This window comes from Rhinoraja longicauda, chromosome 2 (assembly GCF_053455715.1).
Source record: "Rhinoraja longicauda isolate Sanriku21f chromosome 2, sRhiLon1.1, whole genome shotgun sequence".
NCBI lineage: Eukaryota > Metazoa > Chordata > Chondrichthyes > Rajiformes > Arhynchobatidae > Rhinoraja > Rhinoraja longicauda.
In genome coordinates, this window is record NC_135954.1 from 55,636,258 (window position 1) to 55,658,574 (window position 22,317).

A 22,317-nucleotide genomic window follows, 5' to 3' on the forward strand; every position below is an offset into this window, starting at 1 on the left:
AGATCTAGCGGTGGCAAGAGCCTTACCGAACACTTGATGCATAGATGATGGACACGAAAGAAGAAGAAGACCAGGAAACAAATTCCAGAACATAAAGCCCTGGCAGTTAGTAGTGATGATGCAGTTGATATAAGGAGTGTGCAAGAAGTTATGAATACAACATGGCTGACATTGATCTTGGGTGGCTGTGGATCTGGAGGAGGCTACTGACATGGGAGGTGCAAAGCCATGGATGGATTACACAAAATATAGATGAATGACTTTCATGCCAAGGTATTGCCAGAAACATACAGGTCAAAGCCAAGGAGTGGCGGTTTTTCCAAGAGACATGTTTTTGGAGCATTGAGTCTGTTCAAAACCAGTGAAATAATCACTGTGACAGATGATGGCTAGAGGGCAGGTGGCATTGCAATAAACTGAACAGTGCTAAGCACGAACAGGTTCATTGGCCTATAATGTCTATGCTAAACATCATGCCAAGTTAAACTAATTTCCTCTGCCTGCCTATGATCCATATCCCTCCATTCCCAACATATCGATGTGCCTAACGAAAAGCTTCTTAGAGGCCACTATCGTAACTGCTTCCACTACCATCTCTGACCTTGTGTTCTGGGCCTCCACCACTCTCTGTGAAAAATACATGCCTGCTCATATCCTTTAATTTTTCCCCTCCCATCTTAAGCTTTGCCCTCTCGACTTTGGCATTTCCACCCTCGGAAACAGGTTCTGTCCCTCAAATATTTATAAACTTCTATCAGGTCAACCTCAACCTCAACCGCCGACATTCCAGATAAAAACCAATTTCCTCTAATTCAGCCAACATTCTGGTAAACCCCTTCCGAAGTTTCTCCAAAGCCCCCACTTCTTTCCTGTTATGGGGTAACTAGAACTGCACACAGCGCTTCAAATGCAGCCAGACCAAAGTTTTATAAATTGATTTATTCACAAAATGCTGGAGCAAAGTTTTATAAAGCTGCAACATGACTTCCTAACTTCTACACTCAATATCCTGACTGATGAAATCCTTCATTACTACTCTATCTTTTTTGTTGCAACTTTCAGGCAGGTATGGATCGCAATTTCCAAGATCTCTCTGTACATAGATGCGGTTTAAGGTCTTACTATTAACTGCCATTAATACTCAGATGATGACAGGTAAGTTTGGCAACAAAGATTCTTGTGGCTCATCTATACAAAGGTTACCAATAAGTATTTTGAGCTACATGTTATTTAGTCTGAAGAATAATTCTATTCTAATCTAATGTTAACTATGCTAGTTTCCTCAAGACAAGCAATGAAATTATTTAGCAAAGAGGCACCAGTCTCCTATTTGATGCATTATTGCACATTCTGGTAAACCCCTTCCGAAGTTGGTATTGGTATTCACATTTCTTATGACAAGCTGGAATGAGTCCAACATATAAAGTACAATACTACAGCAGTCTTGTTAACAATAAGTGTTAACAGCCCTGTGCCTCTGCTGAGCTATGACAGATTGGTGAATATATCACAAGTTAATTGTAGCCAAGCTCGTGAATCCTAACTTAACAATCAACAGATATGTGGAAAGGGCCAGATATATTTATGTCCACCTTTGCTGGCAGGGTGATGATTGGTAAAAAACCTGCCACACTGCATGTGGTCTCTCCTCCCCACCATCCTTCCACTCCTCCTCGCTGTCCTCCATTTAACATGAATATGGATCAAGGCCCATTGGGACATTTGAGAATCAAGCGCCTTCACTGACTTAATGGAACATTAATGGGCTTACAGTGCCAGAGACCTGGTTTGATCCTGACTACAGGTGTTTGTCTGTACGGAGTTTGTACGTTCTCCCTGTGATCTGTGTGGGTTTTCTGAGATCTTCAGATCTCCCACACGCCAAAGACGTACAAGTTTGTAGGTTAATTGGCTTGGTATAAATGTAAAGTTATACCTAGAGTGTGTAAGATAGTGTTAGTGTGCGTGGATCGCTGGTTGGTGCGGAGTCGGTGGGCCGAAGGGCCTTTTTCGGCAATGTATCTCTAAACTAAACTAAATTAGTTACACTGTCACTGCGCAGAAGCTATTGTGAGATTTTGGGAACCATCATTTTCATTGCTATTTTTGAAGAGATTACTTCTGCAAGGAAAGAGAAGAATAGCGTGATTGTTGCAATGAGGATGGACGGCAGAGTAACAGAGAGTGGAAGAAGAGGCAGTGATCATTTTCAACTTGCCATTTTGTGGGAATTAAAAACCTGAAGCACTTTATGAAGTGCTTTACTGTGTGTTTTGGGAGCATCAAGCACATCCACAGTCATTGTCAAAAAATTGTGTGACAGATGGCAGCTAACAGGAAACATGACATCCACGGCAGTCTCCCAAAATCAGCATCATAACAGTGACCAGTACTCTGTTTGCCTCAGGGATACGTTTTGGCCTGGACATTAGCTGTGACATCCTAAAGTTAGACACAAAGTGTTGGAGTAACTCAGTGGGTCTCTGGAGAAAAAGGAATAGTGACGTTTTGGGTCAGGACTCTTCTTCAGACTGACATTCCAGTCCTTTGCAAAGTAGTGTTTGAAATGTATATAAGTCTACCTAAGATAACAGACATTCCTTGGTTTAATCCATTTACCCACAAGACAAGATTTCAGACAGTGCAGACCTCTCTTGGTACTACGCTGCGGCATCACTGCACGTAGATTTTGCACGCGTCTTTGGAATGGACCTTGAACACTGAACTTTCTGATTTAGAAGTGAGATTACTCCCTCAAATCTAGGCTGATTTGCTGAAAGCCTATGTCGAGGGGGAGCTGTTTACTAAGGATCATCTCTTCTCTGGAGTCCTGGAATGATCAAGGTGGGAAGCAGATGATCGAGAGCAAAGGGAATTGCTCATTCCACTTAAAATGCCAACAAAAATGTGAGCAGATAGAGCTATTTCAGTGATGATTTCCTTGCACTCTGCACCTTCATGTCCTGAAGGGACATAATTTGTGTTAAACATCACCATCAAAGGCTGGAGCAATTAGGCTTGTATACACTGGAATTTAGAAGGATGAGGGGGGATCTTATTGAAACATATAAGATAATTAGGGGATTGGACACATTAGAGGCAGGAAACATGTTCCCAATGTTGGGGGAGTCCAGAACAAGGGGCCACAGTTTAAGAATAAGGGGTAGGCCATTTAGAACGGAGATGAGGAAGAACTTTTTCAGTCAGAGAGTGGTGAAGGTGTGGAATTCTCTGCCTCAGAAGGCAGTGGAGGCCAGTTCGTTGGATGCTTTCAAGAGAGAGCTGGATAGAGCTCTTAAGGATAGCGGAGTGAGGGGGTATGGGGAGAAGGCAGGAACGGGGTACTGATTGAGAGTGATCAGCCATGATCGCATTGAATGGCGGTGCTGGCTCGAAGGGCTGAATGGCCTACTCCTGCACCTATTGTCTATTGTCTATTGTCTATCAAAGATTCTCTGTTAACTGCGCCTGCTGATTTTCACCAGCTCATTTCTGTGGATGCAGCATGATAAACTGGACAACACAGGAGCTGAATATCTCCCTGGGTATGACCTGAAGCAGCACAAGCATCAATGTGAGTATCAGAGCAATGCATCATGAGACAAAATCGCCAACAAAATGTATCTCATCATTACAACAATGCACCTTTTAACTTGATCCCAACTGATGATTAAGGTCCTCATGTTGTGTAGGAAAATAACTGCAGATGCTGATACAAATCGAAGGTATCATAAAATGCTGGAGTAACTCAGCAGGTCAGGCAGCATCTAGGAGAGAGGGAATGGGTAACCTTTCCCATTCCCTCTCTCCTAGATGCTGCCTGACCTGCTGAGTTACTCCAGCATTTTGTGATACCAAGGTCCTCATGTTCCTCTTCCTCTGCAAATTTCACTTTGTATTATCAAGTGTAATTAATTGAAATGGTTTTTGAATTAATTAAACAGAATGCTCCAGGAAAATTGTTTTCAAATTATTCATCAAACGACTATAATAGGGTTTAACAAATAATTGGTTTAACCCTTTCATCAATACAATCACTATACTTTCAGATTATAACTTATCTCCTTTTAGATACATTTTTAATTTCAAATTCTGTCCAAGTTTAATAGCACTGTTCCTATTTGCAGATTTTCACCTCCCACCAACACAATAGCTATATTTCATGAATCGAAAACCAGTTCTTGCTAATTCTGTTCCCTTGTGAACTACTAAAGGGTCTGTAATAATAGTCTAGAATAACATGCTTCCTGATGCCAAATCTCAGTGTCTGACAAAACAACTAAGACAGGATTTCACTATTTAAGCAACCGGATAGCTGTTATGCTGTCCGGTGATACATTGTAGCTCTGCACTAAAACATTGTTCCTTGAGCAACTTAATACTAATCTAGTTAACAAAGAGGTGATGGCAATGTCAAATGAAATGTTTCCTTACAAGGAATTATAACTTTACAGTTCTTCACTCTGCATTCACCTTATTCATCTGTGAATGCTCTATACACATTTTGAGGTATACAAATTATTGGGGACTGGTATTAAACTTACACTTATTTTATATATATATAAAAAACCTTATTGATCATAGAGCAAAGGAGTAATTTAGGGCAACCTTATCACAATCAGAACTTGTCTTTAAAATAACATAGTTATCACATAAAACAAGGTAATTCTGTTTTAACTGGAGAGAGTCTATTATGCACCTTTGATGATTTTACAGTGACAGATACACAAAATCTCACATGCCTTCAGATTGGTAAATTACATTTTCTCCTTCACATATGTCTAATGATCAGCCAGATAGTCAGATTGGGACAGAGCTATATAATTCTTGATTCCATTACCAGGACTTGATAACGATAACACCACTTCATATTTGAGATGCCATTCAAAAGCTATACAGGCTGAAAATGTCATCCTGTGTAAGATAATACTAACAGTCTCTGAATAGGACAAGCTTCCAATAAGTGACAAGGAAATGCAGGAAAAATATGAGAAAGAGAGCATGTAGAATATTTGCTCTGCTCAAATATACAGATCATTAAGAAATCAAAGGCTGGTTGGAAACAGAATAGTGTGCCCTGCATTGAACACAGCTCAAAAAATATTACATTGCCAACAAAATGAGAGATTAAATTCAGTGTGGGAGTCTTATTCAAAACCAACACCATACAAATAGCTGCAGGATAACCTTGAACTGCTTCCTTTCTGAGTTTAACAGCTCCGAACGATCAGCACAACAATTAGCATGTAGTTTTAAAGCCATGTATTGACTGAACGAAACATACCTGCTATTTTGGGTCACACCTTCCTAATAATATCTGGACAGTACAGCAAACATCCCTCTCCATTCACAGAAGCAGATCGGATTCAGACAGATACAAACCACTAGCTTGCTGCAAGAGAAAAGCCTGTTCTCAGAAATGATAGCATCCCTCACTGTGAATATCCCACAATTACCTTCAGATCAATACTGCACTTTGGAGCTGCTTGACAACATCTTATGGAGTCTACTCAAGCAGCCAATTGGTGTCAAGGATTCCCCAGATGCGTTCTCCAGGGATACCGATAATATACAGTCTGTGAAAGTGGTTTGCCCAGTCTGAAACTCACTTTACACACATGTACACATTGCTATTTCACACCCTGAATACCGACAAAACCTGTGCAGCGAAATGTGATTCACATTGCTCCCTGTACATTCTCCCCAGAAAGCAGAAAGAATAAAACAAATGTGATCTTCAACTTAATGTTGCATTAACAAAAACATCTGATGCAAAATCGACACGATGCAAAGAATATTATTTTCTCGTGTTAAGATGTAACACTTTTGCTCCTTAGTGATACATACATTCATATGGTGCAGGATATTTATTCTTAATGAATAACTTACATGCCCGAAGATTATATTGATTTTTTTAGCAACTTAAAAATTTCCATTTAAAGCATTTTATGCATGTAACTCTAGAATGAAAAAAAAATCCCTATTAATAGATCAATTTTAGATTAAAAGTCAGACACTGCCTCAATGTGTGCCTTCTATAAAACAAGATTTTTTATATCCCTACTGATGTGCAATCTAAATTACAAGCACAGTAAAATCCTAATATTTTCCAAAACCTTCACTTATCACAACCGAATGCAATGAATGTATATGTAAGATAGCGATTAAACATGCACACATATTATGCATCTAATTTTTCCCCCCTATCTTGCTATACATTAAAATCTTTCAGATAAATAGGAATAAAATCACAAAATCACTGTTCAACATAATCTTTGAGTGCTGTCGTGTTGACTGAAAAACTCTTTTGCATTTGGTTGGCACTTCTCTTTTGACTCCTCTCACTGTCTCCAAGTTAATGGTGTAGCCGTGGGCACTCGCATTGGCCCTAGCTCTGCTTGCCTTTTTTACATTATGTTGAACAGTTCTTGTTTCAGGCATTCACTGGTCTTATCCCCTAACTCTTTTTCCGCTACATAGAACCGCAGCAAACAGAACGAGGGCCTTCAATCCAACTTGTCCTTGACAACCAAGATAAGTTCATAGAAACATAGAAACATAGAAAGTAGGTGCAGGAGTAGGCCATCCGGCCCTTCAAGCCTGCACCGCCATTCAATATGATCATGGCTGATCATCCAACTCAGTATCCCGTACCTGCCTTCTCTCCATACCCCCTGATCCCTTTAGCCACAAGGGCCACATCTAACTCCCTCTTAAATATAGCCAATGAACTGGCCTAAGTCACAGGAGCAGAATTAGGTCATTTGGCCCACAAAATTTACTCTGCCATTCAATCATGCCTGATCTATCTTTCCCTCTCAACCCCATTCTCCTGCCTTCTCCCCATAACCATTGACACCCTTGCTTCTTCTTTCGTATGTCAACTACAAAAATCAAGAGTTACAATTGGTGCTTCAGAGTACCGTAGTTGATGCTTTGCTGCAAATTTTGCCATTTCCGTAGAAGTACCCAGGGTGGACGACGAGGATTTAAAGCAGCTCCCACCCCGACACCTTTGCTAATCAAGAATCTGTCAATCTCCACCTTAAAAATACCCGATGACTTGGCCTCCTCAGCTGTCTGTGGCAGTGAATTCCACAGATTCACCATCCTCTGACTATAACAATTCCTTCTCATCTCCTTTCTAAAGGTACTTTATTCTGAAGTTGTGCTCTTTGGTTCTAGACTCTCCCACTAGTGGAAACATCCTCTCCACATCCACACTATCTAGGCCGTTCACTATTAGGTACGTTTCAATGAGGTTCCCCGACATCCTTCTAAATTCCAGCGAGTACAGGCCCAGTACTGTCAAATGTACATCATATGCTTACCCAATTATCCCCAGGATAATTTTCGTAAACCTCCTCTGGACCCTCTCCAGCGCCAGCACATCCTTACTCAGATATGGGGCCTAAAACTGCTCACAATTCTCCAAATGTGATCTGAGCAATGCCTCAACCTTTGATTTAGTCCTCTCAAAATAAATGCCAACATTGCATTTGCTTTTCTTATTACTGATTTAACTTGCACATTAACCTCATGGGAATCCCGCACCAGCACTCCCAAGTCCCTTTGCATCTCCGATTTCTGAACATTTCCCCATTTAGAAAATAGTCTACGCCATTATTCCTACTTCTAAAAGGCATGACTCCACACTTTGCAGCACTGTATTCCCTCTGCCACTTTATGGCCCACTCTCCCAATCTGTCCAATTTCTACAAAGTCCCTGCTTTCGCAACACTACCTGCCCCTCAACTTATCATCCACAAACTTCGCCACAAAACCTTCAATTCCCTCCTACAAATCATTAGTATACGATGTGAAGAGTAACAGCTCCAGCACCAACCCCCTTTATTCCCACTCTTTGCCTTCTGCCATTCAGCCAACCTTCTATCAAGAGAGTGTTAGATTTAGCTCTTAGGGCTAAATGAATCAAGGGATATGGGGGGAAAACACAGGAACGGGGTACCGATTTGAGATGATTTGAGATGATTCATATTGAATGGTGGTGCTGGTTCAAAAGGCCGAACCTATTTTTATATGTTTCTATGTTTCTATGCTAGTATCTTCCCTCTAATACCATGGGCTCTCATTCTCTGGACCCACTCCTGACTCTAGAGATTCATGAAAGATGTTTGTACAGACAATGTTTACGGCTTTGCCCTTGTCAACATGTTTGGAGGCTACTTCTTCAAAAATCTCAATCAGATTCGAAAGACACAATCTCCCACATATATAGTATATACTAGACCAAGTGGATCCGTTGGGATCAAACCTCTCCTGCATGGGTGCAGCACCCTCTCCTTCTCCACTCCCCCCTCCCCTCCCCCTCCCGCAAACACCCTTCCCCCCTTCCCAACCCCCTTCCCAACCCCCCTTTCCCCTTCCTCCTTCCTCCCCCTCCCTTCCCCTCCCTCACCCCCATGCTCCCACTCCCCCCTCCCCTCCCTCTCTCCCTCACCTTCCCCCTCCCTCCTCCCCTTTCCCTCCCCTCCCCTCCCTCCTCCCATACCCCTTCCCTTCCCTCTCCCACCTACCCCCACCCTCCTCCCCCTCCCCTCCCTCCCCCTCCCCCCTCCTCCTCGCCCCCTCCCTCCCTCCTCCCCCTCCATCCTCCCCGCCTCTTCCCCTCCCTCCACCCCCCACTCCCCCTCCCCCTTCCCCTCCTCCTCTTCCCCTCCCCCCCCACTCCATCCCCCTCAACCCCCCCCCCTGATCCTCCCCCCCTCCCTCCCTCCCTCCCTCCCTCCTCCCTCCTTAGGAGATAGACATAAACTTTAAAATGTGAATGACTTTAAAAATATAACACCAATTTCAATGAAACTCCTTCCATTAGCACCAAAGGGACTACGGTGAGTAAGGTGGGTCTACAATTGTTACACTATCGTGTACCGTTTTGGCTGTAGTTCAGCAACAAACAAACAAACAAACAAGAGTTTTGGTATATAGATAGCATGTGGTATAGAAGTTTGGAGGTAGTGTTGCAGTTGTATAAGATGTTGGTGAGTCCACATTTAGCGTAGGAAAAAAACCCTGCAGATGCTGGTTTAAATCGAAGGTATCGCAGAGTCACTCCTGCCAACATTTATTTTGTTTCCTTTCTAACTGAGTGACATTCTGTCTCAGGCCTCCTCCATTGCCACAGTGAAGCCACAAGCAAATTGGAGGTAGACACAAAATGCAAGAGTGGCTCTGTGGAACAGGCGGCATCTCTGGAGAAAAGGAGTGGATGACGTTCCGGGTCGAGACCTTTCTTCAGACTGATATGTCTGGGGAAAGGTCTCGACCCAGGATATCGCCCGTTGCTTCTCTCCAGAGATGCTGCCTGTCCCGCTGAGTTGCTCCAGTATTTTGTGTCTATCTTCGGTTTAAACCAGCATCTGCAGTTCCCTCCCAGCAAATTGGAGGTACAGTACCTCATATTTTGTCTGGGTAACTTGCAACCAAACAGTTTAAACGTTGACTTTTCTAATTTTAGGTAACTTCTACAAACATTTCCCTCCCCTCCCTATCTCCTCCTGCCCTCCCCCCAGGGCCGTCTTAATGCATGGGCCTGATGGGCACTTGCCCGGGGGCCCACGAGCACAGGGGCCCCATGCTGATCTGTGTATGTTAAGTGACTTGCAATAAATAAATACTACTTTAAAAATGTAGGTTCAATAAGTGCTTTTTCGCAACATTTTCTGTCACTAAGTGCTTCTCACAGCGATCTGTAAGTGCTTTTCGCAACAATGTAGCACCCTAAGTCCATCGCTAAGTGCTTTTCGGTAAGTGCTTTTCGCCGGCACGACAGGGGGGGCTGGTAGGGAAAGGGGGGTGGGGGAGAGTAACGGTAGGGGCCCCAGTACACTGCTGTGCCCGGGGGCCCATAATGCTGTAAAAACAGAGGCACAGCTTTAGCCATCCTCTTGTCTTCTGGCATCTCACCCGTGTTTAACGGTGATTTATACATCTTAGTCACAACTTTTTCCTCTAGCTTCCCACAGTGTCCTCAGATATATCTGATAAGTATAAAGAAAGTGGATCGCCAAGCCATGTTAGAAAGCATTTAAGTATCAGTCAGGTTGCTAATGGTCTTGTGTATGCCAGACTGATGGCAGATGTCCTTCACTGAAAGGCATTAGTGAAAGTTGTGAGGTTTTCAAACCGTGCGGATGTATCATAGTCAATGACTTCTCAGCTTCTGTTGAGGTTGATGGCAGAGTGCGTCGACTTGTAAACATGAGGCACTAGGAGCTCAATCAGGATGCACCTAAATATTTCAAAAGTTCTGCTCAGACAGGCTGCAGGAAAAATGTTCCCGATATAGGGGAAGTCCAGAACCAGGTGTCACAGTTTAAGAATAAGGGGTAGGCCATTTAGGATTGAGATGAGGATAAACCTTTTCACCCAAAGAGTTGTGAATCTGTGGAATTCTCTGCCACAGAAGGCAGTGGAGGCCAATTTACTGGATGTATTCAAGAAAGAGTTAGAGATAGCTCTTAGGGCTAACGGAATCAAGGGATATGCGGAGAAAGCAGGAACGGGGTACTGATTCTAGATGATCAGCCATGATTATATTGAATGGCAGTGCTGGCTCAAAGGGTCGAATGACTTACTCCTGCACCTATTTTCTATGTTCGACGACTCCCGCTTCCTCCAGTGCTGCACATGTAACACAACATGGCATGAATGGCCCTCCACACAGTTACACATTCTATTCTGATTTTCTTGATTAGGTGAATTTAAATTGGTAAGGAGGATTCAAACATGCCCTGAATCTTTATTCCAAGTTTCTAGATTATTAATCAGGTTACATTTCAAGCATCTTCTGCTTCTTACGGATTTACGCATTAGTTCTTTTCATCTCTCATTTTGTTTCTGGCCATCCAACTGCAGAACCCACTGAAACACATCAATGTTATCCTGGTATGCACTCTTCCTTTCAGAGGCTGGGTGCCTGCTTGAGATACATTAGGAAATCTGAAGAATACCAGGAAAATTCCATAACTAATGAGAAAAAACATCTGAAAGAAGCATTTTGTAAAATGAATTCAAGTAATGTAATCAGTTTGCAATTTAAAAGGAACCATGTGCTAAAAATGGGATTAATATTCCTAATGGAAGTGAAGAGGGATAAATCAAGTGTAGGAGAGAATGAAAAGGAAATTAAACGGATTGAGAGGACATATGGCAAAAAAATCTAATGATATAAAAGGAAATAATTTTTAAAAATCACGTGCATGTTAAGATAAGAGACCTTTCAATTCAGGGTGGGTCTCAAACATGAAACATAAAACATAGAACAGTACAGCAGAGGAAAAGGCCTTTCGACCCACAATATTTGTGCAAAACATGATGCCTATTGAAATTATTCATTTTTGCCTGGACACGCTCCATATCCCTCCATTTGTTGCAAATTTGCATTTAATAGTCTTTTACTGCCACGATCTGTACTAACCTTGGCCCCACATCTCTTTTAAAATTTCTCCCTTTGACCTTGTAGTGTACCTTCTAGTATTTGACATTACCCATTCTGGGAGAAAGGTTCAGGCTGTCTACCCTATCTATGCTTCTCATAATTTTATATCTATGCTTCTCATAATTTTATTAAAAAATCTATGTCTGTCCAACCTTTTATAGCTAATACCCTCTAATCCAGGCAGCAATCTGGAAAACTACACTACTGTTCTTTATCATGTAGTTGGCATGGAACCGAGCTGATTCTGACTGTTTCCGAAGATTTTATCATCTTGATACCACAGTTGAATTATAGGCACATTGAACTTCAATGAGTTTCATGGTACAGTCCTTTCCTTTCAGTCTCTTCTTGACCATTGACCAGAAATTCTCAATCAGATTCAGGTCAGACGAGTTACCAGGCTAATCTTAGACAGGCATCCCCTTCTGCTGGAAAATTGGGTGTGTTGCACAGTGCAAGGTCTTGCTGGAATATCCCAGTTCCATTTGGAAAGTCTTTGTCATCTTCGGTACCACTCTTCTCTGCAATACATCGATATATAGCAGCAATCTCATCATTTCCTCAAATGGCTGCAATGGAACAACACTGTAGTTGCTGAAACTTCCCCAGAACATCTTCTTTTCAGGCTGTTTGAGCGACTGGTCGATGTAGGATTTTCTCATCGTTTCTCCAATTATTCTCCAAACATTCCGGCTATGTTGCCCTGAACCAGGAAATGGCTTTCATCACTGAATAAAACCTTTCTCCAGTGCTCACAGGTTCAACCTTTATATTTTGAGGCCCATTTATATCATTTCTTCTTCATCGCAGCAGTTGGAAGTTGCTTTTTCACATGTCTTCTGGCTATACAATTGGCTTCAATGAGGCGTTGGCACATGGTGCTTGAGCTTATTGAGATTCCTGCTGCCTCCAAATCATTCTTCAGGGCATCACTCATCTTTCTCAGATCCTTTTTACTTTCCCGAATCAACAAGACCTCGTCTCTTGGAGTTGTCATCCATTTGGGCGGCACGGTGGCGCAGCGGTTGAGTTGCTGCCTTACAGAGACCCGGGTTTGATCCTGACTATGGATGCTGTATGTATTGAGTTTGTATGTTTTTCCCATGACCTGCGTGGGTTTTCTCTGAGATCTTTGGTTTCCTCCCACACTCCAAAGACGTACAGGTTTGTAGGTTAATTGGCTTGGTAAATGTATAAATTGTCCCTAGTGGGTGTAGGATACTGTTAATATGCAGGGATCACTGGTCAGCACGGACCCGGTGGGCCAAAGGGTCTGTTTCCGTGCTGTATCTCTAAACTGAACTAAAATAAACCTGCCTGTCCTCATGGATGATAGAGATTTTGGACCCTTGCTAGACAATCCTGGATGCAGAAGCTTGGTTCGTGAATACCAACTTTGAGGTCGCTTGCTGTGACATGTTAATGCAAGGTTATGATCTTTGGACTTTAGCCAAACAGTGTGGAAACAGGCCTTTCAGCCCACTGAGTCTGTACCGACCAGTGTTCACTCTGTACACTAGCATAATCCTACACACTAGGAACAATTTACAATTTTCAGAAGCCAATTAACCTACAAACCTGCACGTCTTTGGAGTGTGGGTAGTAATCGAAGCACACGGAGAAAACCTATGCAGTCACAGGGAGAACGTACAAACTCCATACAGACAGTACCTGTCGTCATGATCAAACCCGGGTCTCTGGTGCTGTAAAGCCACAACTCTACCGCTGCGCCACTGTGCTGCCCCAAATATTTCTTTGTCTCTTTGGGATGATAATTATTTTATGAATTGCTTGATATCCATTTTGTGAATTCCTTGATGATAAATATCCAGAGAATGAAAAAATACCAGGTCCTTTTTCAGAGAGATGTATGGTGTCAGAAAAAAATAGTTTAGTTTAGTTTAGTTTAATTTGTGTCCATGTGTACCAAAGTACAGTGAAAAGCTTTTATGTTAAGAACAAATGGTGGACAAAGATATCAGAATCAGCCCATGATTCAATTGAATTGCACATGGATGCAAAATGACTTTCTGACTCGTTAACTCAAAGTTCTCACTGATAAAGGGAATCTGTAAAAAATAGGATATCAACAGTGAAGGTGAACACTCTGGGCAAAGGTAAAATCAACCATAAGTTCTTAAAGGAGGTCCAAGGAAAGGGTGACTGATACTTTGATCATAACGTTATAATCCCCCCCCAGGAATGTAAATGTCTGTTCAAGAACCTGAAGATACATGATGTGGGGTAAACATAGAAACATAGAAAATAGGTGCAGGAGGAAGCCATTTGGCCCTTTGAGCCAGCACCGCCATTCATTGTGATCATGGCTGATCATCTACAATCAATAACCTGTGCCTGCCTTCTCCCCACGTCCCTTGATTCCACTAGCCCCTAGAGCTCTATCTAACTCTCTTTATCATATCATATCATCATATATATACAGCCGGAAACAGGCCTTTTCGGCCCTCCAAGTCCGTGCCGCCCAGTGATCCCCGCACATTAACACTATCCTACACCCACTAGGGACAATTTTCACATTTACCCAGCCAATTAACCTACATATACCTGTACGTCTTTGGAGTGTGGGAGGAAACCGAAGATCTCGGAGAAAACCCACGCAGGTCACGGGGAGAACGTACAAACTCCTTACAGTGCAGCACCCGTAGTCAGGATCGAACCTGAGTCTCCGGCGCTGCATTCGCTGTAAAGCAGCAACTCTACCGCTGCGCTACCGTGCCGCCCTAAATTAAAATCCTTTAAAATTCATCCAGTGAATTGGCCTCCACTGCCTTCTGTGGCAGAGAATTCCACAAGTAGATCAGAAAACATCAGTTGCAGACAAACACATGGGAACTGCATCTGACTGGAAAATTATTGAGTACTTGGAATCATACAGGTTAACCAAGACTAGCCAACATTGATTCATTAAAGACTAACATTGTCTGTCAAATTTAATGGTGATGTTTTGAAGTGATAACAAATTAGATTTACAAAAGTGATACAATGGATGGTGCAAACACATTTAAAAAAGGCTCTTTTATGCTCATACTGGGAATGTGATAGATATAGTAACATGGTTAAAAATTGAGTACTGGGATGAAAAGAAGAGTTATAAACTACAAAACCTTTAGTTAACAATTAATTTATTTGAGGCACAGGTTTTGTCACATTTGAGGTTGAATTTAATTTTATTCTTCCAGATATTTTTGAGCAAAGGAAATAGAAAGGGAAGGACAGGATTGGCCAGCAGGACTCAGTAATAATTCCCAGCATCAGCTTCCTTTGCTCCTTTCTCCAGTTCTCTCCTTGGCTGACCTGGCCTTTCTGTTCAGAAAGGAACTACAGATGCTGGGTTAAACAAAAGATAAACACAAAAAGCTGAAGTAACTCAGGAGGTCAGGCAGCTTCTCTGGAGAAAAGGAATAGTTGACGTTTCTGGTCAAAACACTTCTTCAGTCTGGCCTTTCGGTAGCTTAGAACTGTCTGGCTAAGCAAATCACTGTTCAAAGTGAAATTAACAATGGCCACTATATTTTTGTACTTTCAAGTGAAACCCAGAACCTGTGTACATATGTAACAAAATTAAAGTGGTGGCTCTCAGTGTGTCGCTGGCCTCCTTCTAGTCCTAGAGCTTATAGGGGCCATGGAACTAATGGTCCCTTGAATGTTACCTCCTAACTAGGTGACATAGTACTCCCAAATTTGACAGCATCCTGAACAAGAAATCCTCTTTTCTTGGTTCCTCTACTGAGGTTTCAACATAAAAACTAGGCCAGCATTCCATTGCAGTACAAAAGAGTTCCCAGGTCAGAGTGGTTGCTCTGATGTAGTCATGGGTCGGTATAGTTCACTCAACCAACATGAATTGCTGTGCAAGGGAGCTTTCTGAGCCACATTTTCTACATTACAGTAGTGATAAATCTTAAGAATGATTTGCAAGGTGATTTGAGACCGCACCTTTGGGGTTTTTTCCCTTTCCCTTCAGGGTGGTGTAGTGGTTGAGTTGCTGCCTTACAGAATCCAAGAGTTCAATCCTGTCTTCGGATTCTGTCTATATGGAGTTTGTACTTTCTCCCCGTGACCTACGTGGGTTTCCTCCCACACTCCAAAGACATACAGATTTATAGGCTGATTGGCTTGGTCGAATTGTACATTGTCCCTAGTGTGTGTAGGATAGTGTTAGTGTGTGGGGATCGCTGGTTGGCACAGTGAGCCTGGTTGGTGAGCTGAAGAGCCTGTTTCTGCACAGTATCTCTTAACCAAAACTAAAGTAAACTAAACCTGTGGTCGACTCTTCTATTGCTGCAGCAGTCATCTCACTGAGATTATACTCCCAATTTGCCTGCATTTCAAGAGACACCCAGTCTGAGAAAATATGGTATTTTCACAGTAAGATCATAGAGGCAAGTAGAGGTTTGACGTCATCATCTTTCTACAGAAATAGGGCATTATGTGATGTTTTGGAAACTTCTTTATTCAAAGGACATCGATGTCTTGGCAAAACATATGGTCAGGAGAGAAGCATTGTGGCACAAATTTTTCATTTTTTTAAGGAGAAAGCAAATGATTAATTGAAGCAGGGGAAGGTACTGGACTGCATAGAGAGCAAGGCAGTGGGATTGCTACCAGGTTGCCTGAATGAACAACTGACACAAATACAATGGCTGGCACCCTCGCAAAAGGATCAAGTGCCCTTGGCCAGATCTATAGAAAATGGACAATTCACCTCTCTGAATGATTACCCAGCCAACAAGGATGGAAATTAAACCACATTTGTTAAACTATAGATTTTATGGCTTTCCATTGTGAATCTGGTTCATATTAGCTAATGGTTACACTTTCCCTGCTTCCACATTGTTCATATTTCTTTCCCTACTCTCTTTCTCTTTAATTATTTTGCTACTCTATCTCACTCACAGTAGATTGTGGTTAAAATACCTTCCCTTCAACACTGAAGTGATTTCAATGGTTTTTAATCAAAACTCTCGGTTAGTCTGATATCGAGTAGTTATTTGGTTTATCAATAATACTGTAATAAATGCATATCTCCATTACCTGAAAGTAAACATGCAGGTACAGCAGGCAGTGAAGAAAGCTAATGGCATGTGGGCCTTCATAATGAGAGGATTTGAGTACAGGAGTAAAGAGGTCCTTCTGACGTTGTGTAGGGCCCTGGTTAGATCACATCTGGTGTATTGTGTGCAGGTTTTGTCTCCTAATTTGAGAAAGGACATCCTTGCTATTGAGGCAGTGCAGCATAGGTACACAAGGTTAATCCCCGGGATGGCGGGACTGTCATGTGAGGAAAAATTGGAAAGACTGGGCTAGTATTCACTGAAATTTAGAAGGATGAGAGGAGATCTTATAGAAACATATAAAATTATAAAAGGACTGGACATGCTCGATGCAGGAAAAATGCTCCCAATGTTTGGGGGAGTCTAGAACCAGGGGCCACAGTCTAAGAATAAAGGGGAAGCCATTTAAAACTGAGATGAGAAAAAACTTTTTCGCTCAGAGAGTTGTGAATTTGTGGAATTCTCTGCCACAGAAGGCAGTAGAGGCCAATTTACTGGATGAATTTAAAAGAGAGTTAGATAGAGCTCTAGGGGCTAGCAGAATCAAGGGGTATGGGGAGAAGGCAGGCACAGGTTACTGATTGTGGATGGTTAGCCAAGATCACAATGAATGGCGGTGCTGATTCGAAGGGCCGAATGGCCTCATCCTGAACCTATTTTCTATGTCTCTATGTTATGTTACACAGAGATATACAGTCAGTAGATTGATTTTAGAGTTTAGTATGACTGGTGAATCAATTTCTAAAACTTGAACAGACTAGCCCCATTTCCCGCCACAAGAACTAACTAATGGGAAGTTCTATTGCCACCAGTAGAACTTTATTGCTCCAAAGTCCATTTATCATGCATGAGCCTAAATTTTTATATCAGTAGAATATCTAACCATGTTGGCATTACATAAAAAATAATTATTGTACTTAATCACCAACCAAAGACATTTATTCCTATTACATTTCTGGTGATAAACTATTTAATAGTGACAAAATATGGGTATGTTCTAATCTGGAACATTCTACGAAAATTCAGTCGGGAATCCATCCATTGGGAATATTGCAGCTACTGGAACTGAATTTTGAAAGCCGTGCACAATGCATGATCTCCACTATTTTGTTTATTTAATGTTCGTGAACATGAATAAAGTTTTTGCCTCAGTGTTTCCAACAGTGCCATCTAGGCTTCGGAACAAGTGTGCAGAGTAGAACAGGAATCCACATATAAGCATTCACATAAACAGATATATCACCAAAAATCTGTAGTTACATTGTTTGCGAATTTTGGACCTACTGACAGGAATTCTAAAGCACCACCTCTGTGATTTTTTGATCAGCTGCCTGCTGCATGTCAGGCCCACAGTGAAGACATAAGTGGTCAAAAATAAACTCTGCTCATGCCATTAAACAAAGGAAGTGCCTCGCTTGTGGGTTTTCTCTGATATCTTCGGTTTCCTCCCACACTCCAAAACCGTACAGGTTTGAAGGTTAATTGGCTTGGTATAAATGTAAATCATCCCTAGTGTGTGTAGGATAGTATTTATGTGTGGGGTCGCTGCGGACTCGGTGGGTCGAAGGGCCTGTTTCTGCGCTGTATCTCTGAACTAAAAAAACTAAACTAAACTTGTGTGAGTTAGCACCAAGTGCTGAGTTTAAATGCCAAGCAATTGAAGAGATGAACATTGGGGTGAAAAAATGTATATTAAAAAAACTTTGGTTTATTCTGCCATATATCTAACAGCAAAGTAACAAAGCTTGTATTTTGCTAACATGTGCTCTATACCCTTATTTGGCTGCTTTTCTGCATTTTTGCTTAAATAATTCCCTGTTCTTCAGTTCAATTGCTTGTGCTGTATATGCACAGATCCATCGTTCAGTGTTCTTTATTCCTCTCCGTCTGATATTTTTTAAAACAGTGAAAAATGCCTTGAAAGGAAGCAAAGTGATGAAGGAATTGCAGATAAATATCCATTGGAATGAATTAAATAATTTACTTTTTGTTTGTTGTTTATTCACTGAATGTGGGTGCCCTGGTAAGCAAATATTTGATGTTAGTCCCTCTTTGCTCTTGAGAAAATGGTATTGAGCTATCTTCTCAATCTGCTGCACTTGTTGTGGTAATTATGTTCTTGATGTATCAGTTTGATAAAAAATAAGTCATTACTGAACCATATCTGAAGTCAGATAAGAGTCAACCAATTTGTCTGTGTCTGGAATAATGTACAGGTATGAATAGACATTAGAGAGCCTGGTGTTTTTGACAGTTCAGTAGTTTAATGGTTATCCTTAATGATTCCATACCTTTAATGATTCCTTATTACTTAGTCCCCCCTGCTACCTGTGATGGGAATTGAACTCACGCCTCCAGGTCATTAATCCAAGCCCCTCTGATGATCTACTCATGCTACTGTCCCCATAGAAAACAAAACCAATTCACATTTTCACATTGCTGCAAATGCTTTATCTTTCTAAGTAATTGCCTCATTGTTAATGTTCTGCCTTTACATCGATCTTTACATCAATATTCTGTGATTACATTTTTTTTGGAAAATATATGCTTGCATCCGGAACATTTGTGCAGCTATTTTGAAAACTTGACCAGGAGTAATTTTTTGAGCTTGTTGTCCCAGCAACAGCACTGGTCATGAACTGTATCCTGTTTACAGACCGCTAATGGAAAGCAAACCTTTTAAATTGATAAGTGGATTTAAAAGGATAGATATAAAGAAACAATTTTCTCCGCTGGGGAAAATGGAAAAAAGGAGCAGGCTTGTTAAATTAACCATTAGGATTTCAGATCGTCATAGAAATATAGAAAATAGGTGCAGGAGGAGGTCATTTGGCCCTTCGAGCCAGCACCGCCATTCATTGTGATCATGGCTGATCATCCACAATCAATAACCCGTGCCTGCCTTCTCCCCACATCCCTTGATTCCACTGGCCCCTAGAGCTCTATCCACCTCTCTCTTAAATCCATACAGTGATTTGGCCTCCACTGCCCTCTGTGGCAGAGAATTCCACAAATTCACAACTCTCTGGGTGAAAAAGTTCCTTCTCACCTCAGTTTTAAATGGCCTCCCCTTTATTCTAAGACTGTGGCCCATGGTTCTGGACTCACCCAACATTGGGAACATTTTCCCTGCATCTAGCTTGTCCAGTCCTTTTATAATTTTATATGTTTCTATAAGATCCCCTCTCATCCTTCTTAACTCCAGTGAATACAAGCCTACACTTTTCAATCTTTCCTCATAAGACAGTCCCTCCATCCCAGGGATCAATCTCGTGAACCTATGCTGCACTGCCACAATTACAAGGATGTCCTTCCTCAAATTAGACCAAAATTGTACACAATACTCCAGATGTAGTCTTACCAGGGCCCTATACAACTGCAGAACCTCTTTATTCCTTTACTGAAATCCTCTTGTTATGAAGGCCAACATGCCATTAGCTTTCTTCACTGCCTGCTGCACCTGCACGCCAACTTTCAGTGCCTGGTGTACAAGACCACCCAGGTCTCGCTGCACTTCTTGCTTACCTAACCTAACACCATTGAGATAATAATCTGCCTCCTTGTTTTTGCCACCAAAGTGGATAACCTCACATTTATCTATATTATACTGCATCTGCCAAGCATCTGCCCACTCACTCAACCTGTCCAGGTCACCCTGCAACCTCCTAACATCCTCTTCGCAGTTTACACTGTCACCCAGCTTTGTGTCATCCGCAAACTTGCTAGTGTTGCTTCTAATTCCCTCTTCCAAATCATTAATATATATGGTAAACAGTTGCGGCCCAAACACCAAGCCTTGCAGCACTCGACTTGCCACTGCCTGCCATTCTGAAAAGGACCTGTTTACTCTTTGCTTCCTGACTGCCAACCAATTTTCTATCCATGTCAACACTACCCAATACCATGTGCTCCAATTTTGCTCACCAATCTCCCATGTGGGACCTTATCAAAGGCTTTCTGAAAGTCTAGATCCACTACATCCACTGGCTCCCCTTCATCCATTTTACTTGTCACATCCTCAAAAAATTCCAGACGATTAGTCAAGCATGATTTCCCTTTCATAAATCCATGCTGACTTGGACTTATCCTTTTACTGCTATCCAAATGCACCGTTATTACCTCTTTAATAATTTACACCAACACCTTCCCCACCACCGATGTCAGGCTAACTGGTCTGTAATTCCCCGTTTTCTCTCTCGCTCCTTTCTTGAAAAGTGGGATAACATTAGCTATGCTCTTTTAAATAGAGTAGCAGATCCAAGGGGTTCAATGTGTAAATCCTGTTCCTGTTTCCCAAATATACCTTTGGTCAATTTCTTCCTCAAACAAGACCGTCTTAAAAAAATAATTTCCATATTCATTCTTCTCATTATTATTGGTACTATTTTATCCATAAATTGGCTGTTTAGCATGTCCATGTAACAATAATAACGTTAAGTGATAAATAATATAATATAATATAATATAATGAACCTCAGTTACAATCCTGCACAGCCTGTTACAACTGATTTTCCTAAATGCTTTGATTATCTTTGTTCAAATGTGAGCATGTGGGTAGCCATAATTTGGATTAAATTAGGAACTCTATGCGTGGAAGTAGCAACTATATCAATTATTTTGTACTTAGTGAGATAAGCAGTAGTTTAGATTTGTGGATTTCCTCAAGTAGGCGGCACTTGGTGGCGTAGCAGTAGAGATACCTTACTCTGCCTTACTGCGCCAGAGATCCGGGTTCGATCCTGACTACGGGTGCTTGTCTGTAGGGAGTTTGTACGTTCTCCCCGTGACCTGCGTGGGTTTTCACCGCGATCTTTGGTTTCCTCCCACACTCCAAAGTCCTACAGGTTTGTAGGTCAATTGGCTCGGTATAAATGTAAATTGTCCCCAATGTGTGTAGGATAGTGTCAGTGTGCGGGGATCGCTGTTCGGTGTGGACACTGGGCCGAAGGGCCTGTTTCCGCGCTGTGTCTCTAAACCAAAATAAACTAAAAGTGAAACACCTGGACAGACCAAATACAATTATATTTCTCATCATACAATGCCCTTGAATTTATTGTTATTGTCTGCTAAAGATTGCTTTTATAATAGCAAGAAACACAGCAGCAGTGGGTGCATACGAATCACCAAAGACTAATCGGCCACTCTGCTGCTATGTTAACAGGCACAGAGACCACTGAAGGAAGATTGAGGTGCTGGGGGAATATTGTTGCAAAAATCCCTCAATGAAAACAAATAGTGTATGTGTGAGCAGCATTACCAAAGACTCGGCTACATGCTTATTATTATCTTTTTGTTCAGACTCGAGTCTAATACATAGAGAAATATCTCACCTTGTTTAAGAGTCACCAAATCAAGCTATTGATATGTGTCGCACATTCACTTTGTGTAGAAACAGACGCAATTTGTGAAAGAAACCTTAAGTGTAGATTGATAGAAAATAAGATTTAGTGACCTCAAGTGAGTGCAGTAGCACATCTGGAGTTCAATCAACTGGAATCTGGCTCCCAACCAAACCTGAGCTCTTGTAAATGTTTTATTGTTTATTCAGCCCAGATCACCTGATGTACTGAAGCCACGACTTGCATTGTTAGCTGCTGCCTCAGGTAAAGAATTTCAGCTACAGTGACAATGTCAACTCTTTCAGTTTGAAGAAGGGTCTTGACCCGAAACCCACCCATTCCTTCTAGCCACAGATGCTGTCTCTCCCTGTCCCTCTCCCTCCAGCATTTTGTGTCTATCTTCGGTGTAAACCAGCATCTGTAAATCCTTCCTCCACACTCC